General features: G+C 52.4%; 41 non-coding genes across 41 annotated transcripts; all 41 read right to left on the reverse strand.

The window, feature by feature from the left end:
• Positions 1 to 168: 168 nt before the first annotated feature.
• Positions 169 to 287, reverse strand: LOC126730360 (5S ribosomal RNA). Its single transcript, XR_007657639.1, has one exon. It is a non-coding gene; the product is annotated as a 5S ribosomal RNA (ribosomal RNA).
• A 234-nt stretch (positions 288 to 521) lies between these two features.
• LOC126729385 (5S ribosomal RNA) lies at positions 522 to 640 on the reverse strand. The gene has a single exon (XR_007656709.1). It is a non-coding gene; the product is annotated as a 5S ribosomal RNA (ribosomal RNA).
• A 233-nt stretch (positions 641 to 873) lies between these two features.
• LOC126730731 (5S ribosomal RNA) lies at positions 874 to 992 on the reverse strand. Its single transcript, XR_007657994.1, has one exon. It is a non-coding gene; the product is annotated as a 5S ribosomal RNA (ribosomal RNA).
• Positions 993 to 1,226: 234 nt separating this feature from the next.
• Positions 1,227 to 1,345, reverse strand: LOC126731578 (5S ribosomal RNA). The gene has a single exon (XR_007658822.1). It is a non-coding gene; the product is annotated as a 5S ribosomal RNA (ribosomal RNA).
• Positions 1,346 to 1,578: 233 nt separating this feature from the next.
• LOC126730361 (5S ribosomal RNA) lies at positions 1,579 to 1,697 on the reverse strand. The gene has a single exon (XR_007657640.1). It is a non-coding gene; the product is annotated as a 5S ribosomal RNA (ribosomal RNA).
• A 233-nt stretch (positions 1,698 to 1,930) lies between these two features.
• Positions 1,931 to 2,049, reverse strand: LOC126730786 (5S ribosomal RNA). Its single transcript, XR_007658050.1, has one exon. It is a non-coding gene; the product is annotated as a 5S ribosomal RNA (ribosomal RNA).
• Positions 2,050 to 2,281: 232 nt separating this feature from the next.
• Positions 2,282 to 2,400, reverse strand: LOC126731579 (5S ribosomal RNA). Its single transcript, XR_007658823.1, has one exon. It is a non-coding gene; the product is annotated as a 5S ribosomal RNA (ribosomal RNA).
• A 233-nt stretch (positions 2,401 to 2,633) lies between these two features.
• LOC126730787 (5S ribosomal RNA) lies at positions 2,634 to 2,752 on the reverse strand. The gene has a single exon (XR_007658051.1). It is a non-coding gene; the product is annotated as a 5S ribosomal RNA (ribosomal RNA).
• A 234-nt stretch (positions 2,753 to 2,986) lies between these two features.
• On the reverse strand, positions 2,987 to 3,105 carry LOC126731557 (5S ribosomal RNA). The gene has a single exon (XR_007658802.1). It is a non-coding gene; the product is annotated as a 5S ribosomal RNA (ribosomal RNA).
• Positions 3,106 to 3,339: 234 nt separating this feature from the next.
• LOC126730362 (5S ribosomal RNA) lies at positions 3,340 to 3,458 on the reverse strand. The gene has a single exon (XR_007657641.1). It is a non-coding gene; the product is annotated as a 5S ribosomal RNA (ribosomal RNA).
• A 233-nt stretch (positions 3,459 to 3,691) lies between these two features.
• Positions 3,692 to 3,810, reverse strand: LOC126731554 (5S ribosomal RNA). The gene has a single exon (XR_007658799.1). It is a non-coding gene; the product is annotated as a 5S ribosomal RNA (ribosomal RNA).
• Positions 3,811 to 4,043: 233 nt separating this feature from the next.
• On the reverse strand, positions 4,044 to 4,162 carry LOC126731688 (5S ribosomal RNA). The gene has a single exon (XR_007658930.1). It is a non-coding gene; the product is annotated as a 5S ribosomal RNA (ribosomal RNA).
• A 234-nt stretch (positions 4,163 to 4,396) lies between these two features.
• LOC126730719 (5S ribosomal RNA) lies at positions 4,397 to 4,515 on the reverse strand. The gene has a single exon (XR_007657981.1). It is a non-coding gene; the product is annotated as a 5S ribosomal RNA (ribosomal RNA).
• Positions 4,516 to 4,749: 234 nt separating this feature from the next.
• Positions 4,750 to 4,868, reverse strand: LOC126730608 (5S ribosomal RNA). Its single transcript, XR_007657875.1, has one exon. It is a non-coding gene; the product is annotated as a 5S ribosomal RNA (ribosomal RNA).
• Positions 4,869 to 5,102: 234 nt separating this feature from the next.
• LOC126730363 (5S ribosomal RNA) lies at positions 5,103 to 5,221 on the reverse strand. Its single transcript, XR_007657642.1, has one exon. It is a non-coding gene; the product is annotated as a 5S ribosomal RNA (ribosomal RNA).
• Positions 5,222 to 5,455: 234 nt separating this feature from the next.
• Positions 5,456 to 5,574, reverse strand: LOC126730365 (5S ribosomal RNA). Its single transcript, XR_007657644.1, has one exon. It is a non-coding gene; the product is annotated as a 5S ribosomal RNA (ribosomal RNA).
• A 235-nt stretch (positions 5,575 to 5,809) lies between these two features.
• Positions 5,810 to 5,928, reverse strand: LOC126730720 (5S ribosomal RNA). Its single transcript, XR_007657982.1, has one exon. It is a non-coding gene; the product is annotated as a 5S ribosomal RNA (ribosomal RNA).
• A 234-nt stretch (positions 5,929 to 6,162) lies between these two features.
• LOC126731685 (5S ribosomal RNA) lies at positions 6,163 to 6,281 on the reverse strand. The gene has a single exon (XR_007658927.1). It is a non-coding gene; the product is annotated as a 5S ribosomal RNA (ribosomal RNA).
• Positions 6,282 to 6,515: 234 nt separating this feature from the next.
• LOC126730366 (5S ribosomal RNA) lies at positions 6,516 to 6,634 on the reverse strand. The gene has a single exon (XR_007657645.1). It is a non-coding gene; the product is annotated as a 5S ribosomal RNA (ribosomal RNA).
• A 233-nt stretch (positions 6,635 to 6,867) lies between these two features.
• On the reverse strand, positions 6,868 to 6,986 carry LOC126730367 (5S ribosomal RNA). Its single transcript, XR_007657646.1, has one exon. It is a non-coding gene; the product is annotated as a 5S ribosomal RNA (ribosomal RNA).
• Positions 6,987 to 7,221: 235 nt separating this feature from the next.
• LOC126730721 (5S ribosomal RNA) lies at positions 7,222 to 7,340 on the reverse strand. The gene has a single exon (XR_007657984.1). It is a non-coding gene; the product is annotated as a 5S ribosomal RNA (ribosomal RNA).
• Positions 7,341 to 7,573: 233 nt separating this feature from the next.
• Positions 7,574 to 7,692, reverse strand: LOC126730609 (5S ribosomal RNA). The gene has a single exon (XR_007657876.1). It is a non-coding gene; the product is annotated as a 5S ribosomal RNA (ribosomal RNA).
• A 234-nt stretch (positions 7,693 to 7,926) lies between these two features.
• Positions 7,927 to 8,045, reverse strand: LOC126730368 (5S ribosomal RNA). Its single transcript, XR_007657647.1, has one exon. It is a non-coding gene; the product is annotated as a 5S ribosomal RNA (ribosomal RNA).
• Positions 8,046 to 8,278: 233 nt separating this feature from the next.
• LOC126730800 (5S ribosomal RNA) lies at positions 8,279 to 8,397 on the reverse strand. Its single transcript, XR_007658064.1, has one exon. It is a non-coding gene; the product is annotated as a 5S ribosomal RNA (ribosomal RNA).
• A 233-nt stretch (positions 8,398 to 8,630) lies between these two features.
• LOC126730789 (5S ribosomal RNA) lies at positions 8,631 to 8,749 on the reverse strand. The gene has a single exon (XR_007658053.1). It is a non-coding gene; the product is annotated as a 5S ribosomal RNA (ribosomal RNA).
• Positions 8,750 to 8,985: 236 nt separating this feature from the next.
• On the reverse strand, positions 8,986 to 9,104 carry LOC126730369 (5S ribosomal RNA). The gene has a single exon (XR_007657648.1). It is a non-coding gene; the product is annotated as a 5S ribosomal RNA (ribosomal RNA).
• A 233-nt stretch (positions 9,105 to 9,337) lies between these two features.
• LOC126730370 (5S ribosomal RNA) lies at positions 9,338 to 9,456 on the reverse strand. Its single transcript, XR_007657649.1, has one exon. It is a non-coding gene; the product is annotated as a 5S ribosomal RNA (ribosomal RNA).
• A 233-nt stretch (positions 9,457 to 9,689) lies between these two features.
• Positions 9,690 to 9,808, reverse strand: LOC126730732 (5S ribosomal RNA). The gene has a single exon (XR_007657995.1). It is a non-coding gene; the product is annotated as a 5S ribosomal RNA (ribosomal RNA).
• A 234-nt stretch (positions 9,809 to 10,042) lies between these two features.
• LOC126731580 (5S ribosomal RNA) lies at positions 10,043 to 10,161 on the reverse strand. The gene has a single exon (XR_007658824.1). It is a non-coding gene; the product is annotated as a 5S ribosomal RNA (ribosomal RNA).
• Positions 10,162 to 10,394: 233 nt separating this feature from the next.
• On the reverse strand, positions 10,395 to 10,513 carry LOC126730371 (5S ribosomal RNA). Its single transcript, XR_007657650.1, has one exon. It is a non-coding gene; the product is annotated as a 5S ribosomal RNA (ribosomal RNA).
• Positions 10,514 to 10,746: 233 nt separating this feature from the next.
• Positions 10,747 to 10,865, reverse strand: LOC126730790 (5S ribosomal RNA). The gene has a single exon (XR_007658054.1). It is a non-coding gene; the product is annotated as a 5S ribosomal RNA (ribosomal RNA).
• A 234-nt stretch (positions 10,866 to 11,099) lies between these two features.
• Positions 11,100 to 11,218, reverse strand: LOC126731581 (5S ribosomal RNA). The gene has a single exon (XR_007658825.1). It is a non-coding gene; the product is annotated as a 5S ribosomal RNA (ribosomal RNA).
• Positions 11,219 to 11,451: 233 nt separating this feature from the next.
• LOC126731597 (5S ribosomal RNA) lies at positions 11,452 to 11,570 on the reverse strand. The gene has a single exon (XR_007658841.1). It is a non-coding gene; the product is annotated as a 5S ribosomal RNA (ribosomal RNA).
• A 233-nt stretch (positions 11,571 to 11,803) lies between these two features.
• LOC126731337 (5S ribosomal RNA) lies at positions 11,804 to 11,922 on the reverse strand. Its single transcript, XR_007658585.1, has one exon. It is a non-coding gene; the product is annotated as a 5S ribosomal RNA (ribosomal RNA).
• Positions 11,923 to 12,156: 234 nt separating this feature from the next.
• On the reverse strand, positions 12,157 to 12,275 carry LOC126731582 (5S ribosomal RNA). The gene has a single exon (XR_007658826.1). It is a non-coding gene; the product is annotated as a 5S ribosomal RNA (ribosomal RNA).
• A 234-nt stretch (positions 12,276 to 12,509) lies between these two features.
• LOC126730372 (5S ribosomal RNA) lies at positions 12,510 to 12,628 on the reverse strand. Its single transcript, XR_007657651.1, has one exon. It is a non-coding gene; the product is annotated as a 5S ribosomal RNA (ribosomal RNA).
• Positions 12,629 to 12,862: 234 nt separating this feature from the next.
• On the reverse strand, positions 12,863 to 12,981 carry LOC126731717 (5S ribosomal RNA). Its single transcript, XR_007658959.1, has one exon. It is a non-coding gene; the product is annotated as a 5S ribosomal RNA (ribosomal RNA).
• A 233-nt stretch (positions 12,982 to 13,214) lies between these two features.
• Positions 13,215 to 13,333, reverse strand: LOC126730373 (5S ribosomal RNA). Its single transcript, XR_007657652.1, has one exon. It is a non-coding gene; the product is annotated as a 5S ribosomal RNA (ribosomal RNA).
• A 235-nt stretch (positions 13,334 to 13,568) lies between these two features.
• On the reverse strand, positions 13,569 to 13,687 carry LOC126730374 (5S ribosomal RNA). Its single transcript, XR_007657653.1, has one exon. It is a non-coding gene; the product is annotated as a 5S ribosomal RNA (ribosomal RNA).
• A 235-nt stretch (positions 13,688 to 13,922) lies between these two features.
• On the reverse strand, positions 13,923 to 14,041 carry LOC126730376 (5S ribosomal RNA). Its single transcript, XR_007657655.1, has one exon. It is a non-coding gene; the product is annotated as a 5S ribosomal RNA (ribosomal RNA).
• Positions 14,042 to 14,276: 235 nt separating this feature from the next.
• On the reverse strand, positions 14,277 to 14,395 carry LOC126730377 (5S ribosomal RNA). Its single transcript, XR_007657656.1, has one exon. It is a non-coding gene; the product is annotated as a 5S ribosomal RNA (ribosomal RNA).
• Between the last annotated feature and the right edge of the window lie 487 nt (positions 14,396 to 14,882).

The raw sequence follows: 14,882 nt of genomic DNA on the forward strand, positions 1-14,882 counted from the left end.
GCTGCAGCCCGAGGGCATTTCCAGATCGCCGCCACCAAATTAGCACCCAAAACGAGATCAGCGGCTCGTATTTTTCGCCTGGGGCAGACTAAGCCTACGAAGCGAGCGTGCTGGACCGCCGTAAACGGTAAGCCCGGCGACAAAAAAAAAAATCCGAAGAAAAAGAGAGGGGTGCAACACGAGGACTTCCCAGGAGGTCACCCATCCTAGTACTACTCTCGCCCAAACACGCTTAACTGCGGAGTTCTGATGGGATCCGGTGCATTAGTGTTGGTATGATCGCACCCATCAGCATAAGCGCGTTAAATCCTTATAAAGGATCCGAATGCAGCGATGCACTCTAACACCAGGGAGCTGCAGCCCGAGGGCATTTCCAGATCGCCGCCACCAAATTAGCACCCAAAACGAGATCAGCGGCTCTTATTTTTGGCCTGGGGCAGACTAAGCCTACGAAGCGAGCGTGCTGGATCGCCGTAAACGGTAAGCCCGGCGACAAAAAAAAAAATCCGAAGAAAAAGAGAGGGGTGCAACACGAGGTCTTCCCAGGAGGTCACCCATCCTAGTACTACTCTCGCCCAAACACGCTTAACTGCGGAGTTCTGATGGGATCCGGTGCATTAGTGTTGGTATGATCGCACCCATCAGCATAAGCGCGTTAAATCCTTATAAAGGATCCGAATGCAGCGATGCACTCTAACACCAGGGAGCTGCAGCCCGAGGGCATTTCCAGATCGCCTTCACCAAATTAGCACCCAAAACGAGATCAGCGGCTCGTATTTTTGGCCTGGGGCAGACTAAGCCTACGAAGCGAGCGTGCTGGACCGCCGTAAACGGTAAGCCCGGCGACAAAAAAAAAATCCGAAGAAAAAGAGAGGGGTGCAACACGAGGACTTCCCAGGAGGTCACCCATCCTAGTACTACTCTCGCCCAAACACGCTTAACTGCGGAGTTCTGATGGGATCCAGTGCATTAGTGTTGGTATGATCGCACCCATCAGCATTAGCGCGTTAAGTCCTTATAAAGGATCCTAATGCAGCGATGCACTCGAACTCCAGGGAGCTGCAGCCCGAGGGCATTTCCAGATCGCCGCCACCAAATTAGCACCCAAAACGAGATCAGCGGCTCGTATTTTTGGCCTGGGGCGGACTAAGCCTACGAAGCGAGCGTGTTGGACCGCCGTAAACGGTAAGCCCGGCGACAAAAAAAAAAATCCGAAGAAAAAGAGAGGGGTGCAACACGAGGACTTCCCAGGAGGTCACACATCCTAGTACTACTCTCGCCCAAACACGCTTAACTGCGGAGTTCTGATGGGATCCGGTGCATTAGTGTTGGTATGATCGCACCCATCAGCATAAGCGCGTTAAGTCCTTATAAAGGATCCGAATGCAGCGATGCACTCTAACACCAGGGAGCTGCAGCCCGAGGGAATTTCCAGATCGCCGCCACCAAATTAGCACCCAAAACGAGATCAGCGGCTCGTATTTTTGGCCTGGGGCAGACTAAGCCTACGAAGCGAGCGTGCTGGACCGCCGTAAACGTTAAGCCCGGCGACAAAAAAAAAATCCGAAGAAAAAGAGAGGGGTGCAACACGAGGACTTCCCAGGAGGTCACCCATCCTAGTACTACTCTCGCCCAAACACGCTTAACTGCGGAGTTCTGATGGGATCCGGTGCATTAGTGTTGGTATGATCGCACCCTTCAGCATAAGCGCGTTAAATCCTTATAAAGGATCCGAATGCAGCGATGCACTCTAACACTAGGGAACTGCAGCCCGAGGGCATTTCCAGATCGCCGCCACCAAATTAGCACCCAAAACGAGATCAGCGGCTCGTATTCTTGGCCTGGGGCAGACTAAGCCAACGAAGCGAGCGTGCTGGACCGCCGTAAACGGTAAGCCCGGCGACAAAAAAAAAAATCCGAAGAAAAGAGAGGGGTGCAACACGAGGACTTCCCAGGAGGTCACCCATCCTAGTACTACTCTCGCCCAAACACGCTTGACTGCGGAGTTCTGATGGGATCCGGTGCATTAGTGTTGGTATGATCGCACCCATCAGCATAAGCGCGTTAAATCCTTATAAAGGATCCGAATGCAGCGATGCACTCTAACACCAGGGAGCTGCAGCCCGAGGGCATTTCCAGATCGCCGCCACCAAATTAGCACCCAAAACGAGATCAGCGGCTCGTATTTTTGGCCTGGGGCAGACTAAGTACGAAGCGAGCGTGCTGGACCGCCGTAAACGGTAAGCCCGGCGACAAAAAAAAAAATCCGAAGAAAAAGAGAGGGGTGCAACACGAGGACTTCCCAGGAGGTCACACATCCTAGTACTACTCTCGCCCAAACACGCTTAACTGCGGAGTTCTGATGGGATCCGGTGCATTAGTGTTGGTATGATCGCACCCATCAGCATAAGCGCGTTAAGTCCTTATAAAGGATCCGAATGCAGCGATGCACTCTAACACTAGGGAACTGCAGCCCGAGGGCATTTCCAGATCGCCGCCACCAAATTAGCACCCAAAACGAGATCAGCGGCTCGTATTCTTGGCCTGGGGCAGACTAAGCCAACGAAGCGAGCGTGCTGGACCGCCGTAAACGGTAAGCCCGGCGACAAAAAAAAAAATCCGAAGAAAAGAGAGGGGTGCAACACGAGGACTTCCCAGGAGGTCACCCATCCTAGTACTACTCTCGCCCAAACACGCTTGACTGCGGAGTTCTGATGGGATCCGGTGCATTAGTGTTGGTATGATCGCACCCATCAGCATAAGCGCGTTAAATCCTTATAAAGGATCCGAATGCAGCGATGCACTCTAACACCAGGGAGCTGCAGCCCGAGGGCATTTCCAGATCGCCGCCACCAAATTAGCACCCAAAACGAGATCAGCGGCTCGTATTTTTCGCCTGGGGCAGACTAAGCCTACGAAGCGAGCGTGCTGGACCGCCGTAAACGGTAAGCCCGGCGACAAAAAAAAAAATCCGAAGAAAAAGAGAGGGGTGCAACACGAGGACTTCCCAGGAGGTCACCCATCCTAGTACTACTCTCGCCCAAACACGCTTAACTGCGGAGTTCTGATGGGATCCGGTGCATTAGTGTTGTTATGATCGCACCCATCAGCATAAGCGCGTTAAATCCTTATAAAGGATCCGAATGCAGCGATGCACTCTAACACCAGGGAGCTGCAGCCCGAGGGCATTTCCAGATCGCCGCCACCAAATTAGCACCCAAAACGAGATCAGCGGCTCGTATTTTTGGCCTGGGGCAGACAAAGCCTACGAAGCGAGCGTGCTGGACCGCCGTAAACGGTAAGCCCGGCGACAAAAAAAAAAATCCGAAGAAAAAGAGAGGGGTGCAACACGAGGACTTCCCAGGAGGTCACCCATCCTAGTACTACTCTCGCCCAAACACGCTTAACTGCGGAGTTCTGATGGGATCCGGTGCATTAGTGTTGGTATGATCGCACCCATCAGCATAAGCGCGTTAAATCCTTATAAAGGATCCGAATGCAGCGGTGCACTCTAACAACAGGGAGCTGCAGCCCGAGGGCATTTCCAGATCGCCGCCACCAAATTAGCACCCAAAACGAGATCAGCGGCTCGTATTTTTGGCCTGGGGCAGACTAAGCCTACGAAGCGAGCGTGCTGGACCGCCGTAAACGGTAAGCCCGGCGACAAAAAAAAAATCCGAAGAAAAAGAGAGGGGTGCAACACGAGGACTTCCCAGGAGGTCACCCATCCTAGTACTACTCTCGCCCAAACACGGTTAACTGCGGAGTTCTGATGGGATCCAGTGCATTAGTGTTGGTATGATCGCACCCATCAGCATAAGCGCGTTAAGTCCTTATAAAGGATCCGAATGCAGCGATGCACTCTAACACTAGGGAGCTGCAGCCCGAGGGCATTTCCAGATCGCCGCCATCAAATTAGCACCCAAAACGAGATCAGCGGCTCGTATTTTTGGCCTGGGGCAGACTAAGCTTACGAAGCGAGCGTGCTGGACCGCCGTAAACGGTAAGCCCGGCGACAAAAAAAAAATCCGAAGAAAAAGAGAGGGGTGCAACACGAGGACTTCCCAGGAGGTCACCCATCCTAGTACTACTCTCGCCTAAACACGCTTAACTGCGGAGTTCTGATGGGATCCGGTGCATTAGTGTTTGTATAATCGCACCCATCAGCATATGCGCGTTAAATCCTTATAAAGGATCCGAATGCAGCGATGCACTCGTACTCCAGGGAGCTGCAGCCCGAGGGCATTTCCAGATCGCCGCCACCAAATTAGCACCCAAAACGAGATCAGCGGCTCGTATTTTTGGCCTGGGGCAGACTAAGCCTACGAAGCGAGCGTGCTGGACCGCCGTAAACGGTAAGCCCGGCGACAAAAAAAAAAATCCGAAGAAAAAGAGAGGGGTGCAACACGAGGACTTCCCAGGAGGTCACCCATCCTAGTACTGCTCTCGCCCAAACACGCTTAACTGCGGAGTTCTGATGGGATCCGGTGCATTAGTGTTGGTATGATCGCACCCATCAGCATAAGCGCGTTAAGTCCTTATAAAGGATCCGAATGCAGCGATGCACTCTAACACCAGGGAGCTGCAGCCCGAGGGAATTTCCAGATCGCCGCCACCAAATTAGCACCCAAAACGAGATCAGCGGCTCGTATTTTTGGCCTGGGGCAGACTAAGCCTACGAAGCGAGCGTGCTGGACCGCCGTAAACGGTAAGCCCGGCGACAAAAAAAAAAATCCGAAGAAAAAGAGAGGGGTGCAACACGAGGACTTCCCAGGAGGTCACCCATCCTAGTACTACTCTCGCCCAAACACGCTTAACTCCGGAGTTCTGATGGGATCCGGTGCATTAGTGTTGGTATGATCGCACCCATCAGCATAAGCGCGTTAAATCCTTATAAAGGATCCGAATGCAGCGATGCACTCTAACACCAGGGAGCTGCAGCCCGAGGGCATTTCCAGATCGCCGCCACCAAATTAGCACCCAAAACGAGATCAGCGGCTCGTATTTTTGGCCTGGGGCAGACTAAGCCTACGAAGCGAGCGTGCTGGACCGCCGGAAACGGTGAGCCCGGCGACAAAAAAAAAAATCCGAAGAAAAAGAGAGGGGTGCAACACGAGGACTTCCCAGGAGGTCACCCATCCTAGTACTACTCTCGCCCAAACACGCTTAACTGCGGAGTTCTGATGGGATCCGGTGCATTAGTGTTGGTATGATCGCACCCATCAGCATAAGCGCGTTAAGTCCTTATAAAGGATCCGAATGCAGCGATGCACTCTAACACCAGGGAGCTGCAGCCCGAGGACATTTCCAGATCGCCGCCACCAAATTAGCACCCAAAACGAGATCAGCGGCTCGTATTTTTGTCCTGGGGCAGACTAAGCCTACGAAGCGAGCGTGCTGGACCGCCGTAAACGGTAAGCCCGGCGACAAAAAAAAAAATCCGAAGAAAAAGAGAGGGGTGCAACACGAGGACTTCCCAGGAGGTCACCCATCCTAGTACTACTCTCGCCCAAACACGCTTAACTGCGGAGTTCTGATGGGATCCGGTGCATTAGTGTTGGTATGATCGCACCCATCAGCATAAGCGCGTTAAATCCTTACAAAATATCCGAATGCAGCGATGCACTCTAACACCAGGGAGCTGCAGCCCGAGGGCATTTCCAGATCGCCGCCACCAAATTAGCACCCAAAACGAGATCAGCGGCTCGTATTTTTGGCCTGGGGCAGACTAAGCCTACGAAGCGAGCGTGCTGGACCGCCGTAAACGGTAAGCCCGGCGACAAAAAAAAAAAATCCGAAGAAAAAGAGAGGGGTGCAACACGAGGACTTCCCAGGAGGTCACCCATCCTAGTACTGCTCTCGCCCAAACACGCTTAACTGCGGAGTTCTGATGGGATCCGGTGCATTAGTGTTGGTATGATCGCACCCATCAACATAAGCGCGTTAAGTCCTTATAAAGGATCCGAATGCAGCGATGCACTCTAACACCAGGGAGCTGCAACCCGAGGGAATTTCCAGATCGCCGCCACCAAATTAGCACCCAAAACGAAATCAGCGGCTCGTATTTTTGGCCTGGGGCAGACTAAGCCTACGAAGCGAGCGTGCTGGACCGCCGTAAACGGTAAGCCCGGCGACAAAAAAAAAAATCCGAAGAAAAAGAGAGGGGTGCAACACGAGGACTTCCCAGGAGGTCACCAATCCTAGTACTACTCTCGCCCAAACACGCTTAACTCCGGAGTTCTGATGGGATCCGGTGCATTAGTGTTGGTATGATCGCACCCATCAGCATAAGCGCGTTAAATCCTTATAAAGGATCCGAATGCAGCGATGCACTCTAACACCAGGGAGCTGCAGCCCGAGGGCATTTCCAGATCGCCGCCACCAAATTAGCACCCAAAACGAGATCAGCGGCTCGTATTTTTGGCCTGGGGCAGACTAAGCCTACGAAGCGAGCGTGCTGGACCGCCGGAAACGGTAAGCCCGGCGACAAAAAAAAAAATCCGAAGAAAAAGAGAGGGGTGCAACACGAGGACTTCCCAGGAGGTCACCCATCCTAGTACTACTCTCGCCCAAACACGCTTAACTGCGGAGTTCTGATGGGATCCGGTGCATTAGTGTTGGTATGATCGCACCCATCAGCATAAGCGCGTTAAGTCCTTATAAAGGATCCGAATGCAGCGATGCACTCTAACACCAGGGAGCTGCAGCCCGAGGACATTTCCAGATCGCCGCCACCAAATTAGCACCCAAAACGAGATCAGCGGCTCGTATTTTTGGCCTGGGGCAGACTAAGCCTACGAAGCGAGCGTGCTGGACCGCCGTAAACGTTAAGCCCGGCGACAAAAAAAAAATCCGAAGAAAAAGAGAGGGGTGCAACACGAGGACTTCCCAGGAGGTCACCCATCCTAGTACTACTCTCGCCCAAACACGCTTAACTGCGGAGTTCTGATGGGATCCGGTGCATTAGTGTTGGTATGATCGCACCCATCAGCATAAGCGCGTTAAATCCTTACAAAATATCCGAATGCAGCGATGCACTCTAACACCAGGGAGCTGCAGCCCGAGGGCATTTCCAGATCGCCGCCACCAAATTAGCACCCAAAACGAGATCAGCGGCTCGTATTTTTGGCCTGGGGCAGACTAAGCCTACGAAGCGAGCGTGCTGGACCGCCGTAAACGGTAAGCCCGGCGACAAAAAAAAAAAATCCGAAGAAAAAGAGAGGGGTGCAACACGAGGACTTCCCAGGAGGTCACCCATCCTAGTACTGCTCTCGCCCAAACACGCTTAACTGCGGAGTTCTGATGGGATCCGGTGCATTAGTGTTGGTATGATCGCACCCATCAACATAAGCGCGTTAAGTCCTTATAAAGGATCCGAATGCAGCGATGCACTCTAACACCAGGGAGCTGCAGCCCGAGGGAATTTCCAGATCGCCGCCACCAAATTAGCACCCAAAACGAAATCAGCGGCTCGTATTTTTGGCCTGGGGCAGACTAAGCCTACGAAGCGAGCGTGCTGGACCGCCGTAAACGGTAAGCCCGGCGACAAAAAAAAAATCCGAAGAAAAAGAGAGGGGTGCAACACGAGGACTTCCCAGGAGGTCACCCATCCTAGTACTACTCTCGCCCAAACACGCTTAACTCCGGAGTTCTGATGGGATCCGGTGCATTAGTGTTGGTATGATCGCACCCATCAGCATAAGCGCGTTAAATCCTTATAAAGGATCCGAATGCAGCGATGCACTCTAACACCAGGGAGCTGCAGCCCGAGGGCATTTCCAGATCGCCGCCACTAAATTAGCACCCAAAACGAGATCAGCGGCTCGTATTTTTGGCCTGGGGCAGACTAAGCCTACGAAGCGAGCGTGCTGGACCGCCGGAAACGGTAAGCCCGGCGACAAAAAAAAAAATCCGAAGAAAAAGAGAGGGGTGCAACACGAGGACTTCCCAGGAGGTCACCCATCCTAGTACTACTCTCGCCCAAACACGCTTAACTGCGGAGTTCTGATGGGATCCGGTGCATTAGTGTTGGTATGATCGCACCCATCAGCATAAGCGCGTTAAGTCCTTATAAAGGATCCGAATGCAGCGATGCACTCTAACACCAGGGAGCTGCAGCCCGAGGACATTTCCAGATCGCCGCCACCAAATTAGCACCCAAAACGAGATCAGCGGCTCGTATTTTTGGCCTGGGGCAGACTAAGCCTACGAAGCGAGCGTGCTGGACCGCCGTAAACGTTAAGCCCGGCGACAAAAAAAAAATCCGAAGAAAAAGAGAGGGGTGCAACACGAGGACTTCCTAGGAGGTCACCCATCCTAGTACTACTCTCGCCCAAACACGCTTAACTGCGGAGTTCTGATGGGATCCGGTGCATTAGTGTTGGTATGATCGCACCCTTCAGCATAAGCGCGTTAAATCCTTATAAAGGATCCGAATGCAGCGATGCACTCTAACACCAGGGAACTGCAGCCCGAGGGCATTTCCAGATCGCCGCCACCAAATTAGCACCCAAAACGAGATCAGCGGCTCGTATTCTTGGCCTGGGGCAGACTAAGCCAACGAAGCGAGCGTGCTGGACCGCCGTAAACGGTAAGCCCGGCGACAAAAAAAAAAATCCGAAGAAAAGAGAGGGGTGCAACACGAGGACTTCCCAGGAGGTCACCCATCCTAGTACTACTCTCGCCCAAACACGCTTGACTGCGGAGTTCTGATGGGATCCGGTGCATTAGTGTTGGTATGATCGCACCCATCAGCATAAGCGCGTTAAATCCTTATAAAGGATCCGAATGCAGCGATGCACTCTAACACCAGGGAGCTGCAGCCCGAGGGCATTTCCAGATCGCCGCCACCAAATTAGCACCCAAAACGAGATCAGCGGCTCGTATTTTTGGCCTGGGGCAGACTAAGCCTACGAAGCGAGCGTGCTGGACCGCCGTAAACGGTAAGCCCGGCGACAAAAAAAAAAAAATCCGAAGAAAAAGAGAGGGGTGCAACACGAGGACTTCCCAGGAGGTCACCCATCCTAGTACTACTCTCGCCCAAACACGCTTAACTGCGGAGTTCTGATGGGATCCGGTGCATTAGTGTTGGTATGATCGCACCCATCAGCATAAGCGCGTTAAATCCTTATAAAGGATCCGAATGCAGCGATGCACTCTAACACCAGGGAGCTGCAGCCCGAGGGCATTTCCAGATCGCCTTCACCAAATTAGCACCCAAAACGAGATCAGCGGCTCGTATTTTTGGCCTGGGGCAGACTAAGCCTACGAAGCGAGCGTGCTGGACCGCCGTAAACGGTAAGCCCGGCGACAAAAAAAAAATCCGAAGAAAAAGAGAGGGGTGCAACACGAGGACTTCCCAGGAGGTCACCCATCCTAGTACTACTCTCGCCCAAACACGCTTAACTGCGGAGTTCTGATGGGATCCGGTGCATTAGTGTTGGTATGATCGCACCCATCAGCATAAGCGCGTTAAATCCTTATAAAGGATCCGAATGCAGCGATGCACTCTAACACCAGGGAGTTGCAGCCCGAGGGCATTTCCAGATCGCCTTCACCAAATTAGCACCCAAAACGAGATCAGCGGCTCGTATTTTTGGCCTGGGGCAGACTAAGCCTACGAAGCGAGCGTGCTGGACCGCCGTAAACGGTAAGCCCGGCGACAAAAAAAAAATCCGAAGAAAAAGAGAGGGGTGCAACACGAGGACTTCCCAGGAGGTCACCCATCCTAGTACTACTCTCGCCCAAACACGCTTAACTGCGGAGTTCTGATGGGATCCAGTGCATTAGTGTTGGTATGATCGCACCCATCAGCATTAGCGCGTTAAGTCCTTATAAAGGATCCGAATGCAGCAATGCACTCGAACTCCAGGGAGCTGCAGCCCGAGGGCATTTCCAGATCGCCGCCACCAAATTAGCACCCAAAACGAGATCAGCGGCTCGTATTTTTGGCCTGGGGCGGACTAAGCCTACGAAGCGAGCGTGCTGGACCGCCGTAAACGGTAAGCCCGGCGACAAAAAAAAAAATCCGAAGAAAAAGAGAGGGGTGCAACACGAGGACTTCCCAGGAGGTCACACATCCTAGTACTACTCTCGCCCAAACACGCTTAACTGCGGAGTTCTGATGGGATCCGGTGCATTAGTGTTGGTATGATCGCACCCATCAGCATAAGCGCGTTAAGTCCTTATAAAGGATCCGAATGCAGCGATGCACTCTAACACCAGGGAGGTGCAGCCGGAGGGAATTTCCAGATCGCCGCCACCAAATTAGCACCCAAAACGAGATCAGCGGCTCGTATTTTTGGCCTGGGGCAGACTAAGCCTACGAAGCGAGCGTACTGGACCGCCGTAAACGTTAAGCCCGGCGACAAAAAAAAAATCCGAAGAAAAAGAGAGGGGTGCAACACGAGGACTTCCCAGGAGGTCACCCATCCTAGTACTACTCTCGCCCAAACACGCTTAACTGCGGAGTTCTGATGGGATCCGGTGCATTAGTGTTGGTATGATCGCACCCTTCAGCATAAGCGCGTTAAATCCTTATAAAGGATCCGAATGCAGCGATGCACTCTAACACCAGGGAACTGCAGCCCGAGGGCATTTCCAGATCGCCGCCACCAAATTAGCACCCAAAACGAGATCAGCGGCTCGTATTCTTGGCCTGGGGCAGACTAAGCCAACGAAGCGAGCGTGCTGGACCGCCGTAAACGGTAAGCCCGGCGACAAAAAAAAAAATCCGAAGAAAAGAGAGGGGTGCAACACGAGGACTTCCCAGGAGGTCACCCATCCTAGTACTACTCTCGCCCAAACACGCTTGACTGCGGAGTTCTGATGGGATCCGGTGCATTAGTGTTGGTATGATCGCACCCATCAGCATAAGCGCGTTAAGTCCTTATAAAGGATCCGAATGCAGCGATGCACTCTAACACCAGGGAGCTGCAGCCCGAGGGCATTTCCAGATCGCCGCCACCAAATTAGCACCCAAAACGAGATCAGCGGCTCGTATTTTTATCCTGGGGCAGACTAAGCCTACGAAGCGAGCGTGCTGGACCGCCGTAAACGGTAAGCCCGGCGACAAAAAAAAAAATCCGAAGAAAAAGAGAGGGGTGCAACACGAGGACTTCCCAGGAGGTCACACATCCTAGTACTACTCTCGCCCAAACACGCTTAACTGCGGAGTTCTGATGGGATCCGGTGCATTAGTGTTGGTATGATCGCACCCATCAGCATAAGCGCGTTAAGTCCTTATAAAGGATCCGAATGCAGCGATGCACTCTAACACCAGGGAGCTGCAGCCGGAGGGAATTTCCAGATCGCCGCCACCAAATTAGCACCCAAAACGAGATCAGCGGCTCGTATTTTTGGCCTGGGGCAGACTAAGCCTACGAAGCGAGCGTGCTGGACCGCCGTAAACGTTAAGCCCGGCGACAAAAAAGAAATCCGAAGAAAAAGAGAGGGGTGCAACACGAGGACTTCCCAGGAGGTTACCCATCCTAGTACTACTCTCGCCCAAACACGCTTAACTGCGGAGTTCTGATGGGATCCGTTGCATTAGTGTTGGTATGATCGCACCCTTCAGCATAAGCGCGTTAAATCCTTATAAAGGATCCGAATGCAGCGATGCACTCTAACACCAGGGAACTGCAGCCCGAGGGCATTTCCAGATCGCCGCCACCAAATTAGCACCCAAAACGAGATCAGCGGCTCGTATTCTTGGCCTGGGGCAGACTAAGCCAACGAAGCGAGCGTGCTGGACCGCCGTAAACGGTAAGCCCGGCGACAAAAAAAAAAATCCGAAGAAAAGAGAGGGGTGCAACACGAGTACTTCCCAGGAGGTCACCCATCCTAGTACTACTCTCGCCCAAACACGCTTAACTGCGGAGTTCTGATGGGATCCAGTGCATTAGTGTTGGTATGATCGCACCCATCAGCATTAGCGCGTTAAGTCCTTATAAAGGATCCGAATGCAGCGATGCACTCGAACTCCAGGGAGCTGCAGCCCGAGGGCATTTCCAGATCGCCGCCACCAAATTAGCACCCAAAACGAGATCAGCGGCTCGTATTTTTGGCCTGGGGCGGACTAAGCCTACGAAGCGAGCGTGCTGGACCGCCGTAAACGGTAAGCCCGGCGACAAAAAAAAAAATCCGAAGAAAAAGAGAGGGGTGCAACACGAGGACTTCCCAGGAGGTCACACATCCTAGTACTACTCTCGCCCAAACACGCTTAACTGCGGAGTTCTGATGGGATCCGGTGCATTAGTGTTGGTATGATCGCACCCATCAGCATAAGCGCGTTAAGTCCTTATAAAGGATCCGAATGCAGCGATGCACTCTAACACCAGGGAGCTGCAGCCGGAGGGAATTTCCAGATCGCCGCCACCAAATTAGCACCCAAAACGAGATCAGCGGCTCGTATTTTTGGCCTGGGGCAGACTAAGCCTACGAAGCGAGCGTGCTGGACCGCCGTAAACGGTAAGCCCGGCGACAAAAAAAAAAATCCGAAGAAAAAGAGAGGGGTGCAACACGAGGACTTCCCAGGAGGTCACCCATCCTAGTACTACTCTCGCCCAAACACGCTTAACTGCGGAGTTCTGATGGGATCCGGTGCATTAGTGTTGGTATGATCGCACCCATCAGCATAAGCGCGTTAAATCCTTATAAAGGATCCGAATGCAGCGATGCACTCTAACACCAGGGAGCTGCAGCCCGAGGGCATTTCCAGATCGCCGCCACCAAATTAGCACCCAAAACGAGATCAGCGGCTCGTATTTTTGGCCTGGGGCAGACTAAGCCTACGAAGCGAGCGTGCTGGACCGCCGTAAACGGTAAGCCCGGCGACAAAAAAAAAAATCCGAAGAAAAAGAGAGGGGTGCAACACGAGGACTTCCAAGGAGGTCACCCATCCTAGTACTACTCTCGCCCAAACACGCTTAACTGCGGAGTTCTGATGGGATCCGGTGCATTAGTGTTGTTATGATCGCACCCATCAGCATAAGCGCGTTAAATCCTTATAAAGGATCCGAATGCAGCGGTGCACTCTAACAACAGGGAGCTGCAGCCCGAGGGCATTTCCAGATCGCCGCCACCAAATTAGCACCCAAAACGAGATCAGCGGCTCGTATTTTTGGCCTGGGGCAGACTAAGCCTACGAAGCGAGCGTGCTGGACCGCCGTAAACGGTAAGCCCGGCGACAAAAAAAAAATCCGAAGAAAAAGAGAGGGGTGCAACACGAGGACTTCCCAGGAGGTCACCCATCCTAGTACTACTCTCGCCCAAACACGCTTAACTGCGGAGTTCTGATGGGATCCGGTGCATTAGTGTTGGTATGATCGCACCCATCAGCATAAGCGCGTTAAATCCTTATAAAGGATCCGAATGCAGCGATGCACTCTAACACCAGGGAGCTGCAGCCCGAGGGCATTTCCAGATCGCCGCCACCAAATTAGCACCCATAACGAGATCAGCGGCTCGTATTTTTGGCCTGGGGCAGACTAAGCCTACGAAGCGAGCGTGCTGGACCGCCGTAAACGGTAAGCCCGGCGACAAAAAAAAAAAATCCGAAGAAAAAGAGAGGGGTGCAACACGAGGACTTCCCAGGAGGTCACCCATCCTAGTACTACTCTCGCCCAAACACGCTTAACTGCGGAGTTCTGATGGGATCCGGTGCATTAGTGTTGGTATGATCGCACCCATCAGCATAAGTGCGTTAAATCCTTATAAAGGATCCGAATGCAGCGATGCACTCTAACACCAGGGAGCTGCAGCCCGAGGGCATTTCCAGATCGCCGCCACCAAATCAGCACCCAAAACGAGATCAGCGGCTCGTATTTTTGGCCTGGGGCAGACTAAGCCTACGAAGCGAGCGTGCTGGACCGCCGTAAACGGTAAGCCCGGCGACAAAAAAAAAAAATCCGAAGAAAAAGAGAGGGGTGCAACACGAGGACTTCCCAGGAGGTCACCCATCCTAGTACTACTCTCGCCCAAACACGCTTAACTGCGGAGTTCTGATGGGATCCGGTGCATTAGTGTTGGTATGATCGCACCCATCAGCATAAGCGCGTTAAATCCTTATAAAGGATCCGAATGCAGCGATGCACTCTAACACCAGGGAGCTGCAGCCCGAGGGCATTTCCAGATCGCCGCCACCAAATCAGCACCCAAAACGAGATCAGCGGCTCGTATTTTTGGCCTGGGGCAGACTAAGCCTACGAAGCGAGCGTGCTGGACCGCCGTAAACGGTAAGCCCGGCGACAAAAAAAAAAAATCCGAAGAAAAAGAGAGGGGTGCAACACGAGGACTTCCCAGGAGGTCACCCATCCTAGTACTACTCTCGCCCAAACACGCTTAACTGCGGAGTTCTGATGGGATCCGGTGCATTAGTGTTGGTATGATCGCACCCATCAGCATAAGCGCGTTAAATCCTTATAAAGGATCCGAATGCAGCGATGCACTCTAACACCAGGGAGCTGCAGCCCGAGGGCATTTCCAGATCGCCGCCACCAAATCAGCACCAAAAACGAGATCAGCGGCTTGTATTTTTGGCCTGGGGCAGACTAAGCCTACGAAGCGAGCGTGCTGGACCGCCGTAAACGGTAAGCCCGGCGACAAAAAAAAAAAATCCGAAGAAAAAGAGAGGGGTGCAACACGAGGACTTCCCCGGAGGTCACCCATCCTAGTACTACATGTTCTTTAAATATTTTTATTAAATAATTATGAGATCACACTGTTTAAGTATACTAATAGTTATAAAATTTCTAATGTATAAAAATTTAATCAATGTTAAATAATTTAATGTCATTACACTCCTAAACATATATAAGTAATAATTTAACGTCATTACACTCCTAAACATATATAAGTCAGATATTAGAAAAATTTAACAATAA

This window comes from Quercus robur, chromosome 5 (assembly GCF_932294415.1).
Source record: "Quercus robur chromosome 5, dhQueRobu3.1, whole genome shotgun sequence".
In the NCBI taxonomy this organism is placed as follows: Eukaryota; Viridiplantae; Streptophyta; class Magnoliopsida; order Fagales; family Fagaceae; genus Quercus; species Quercus robur.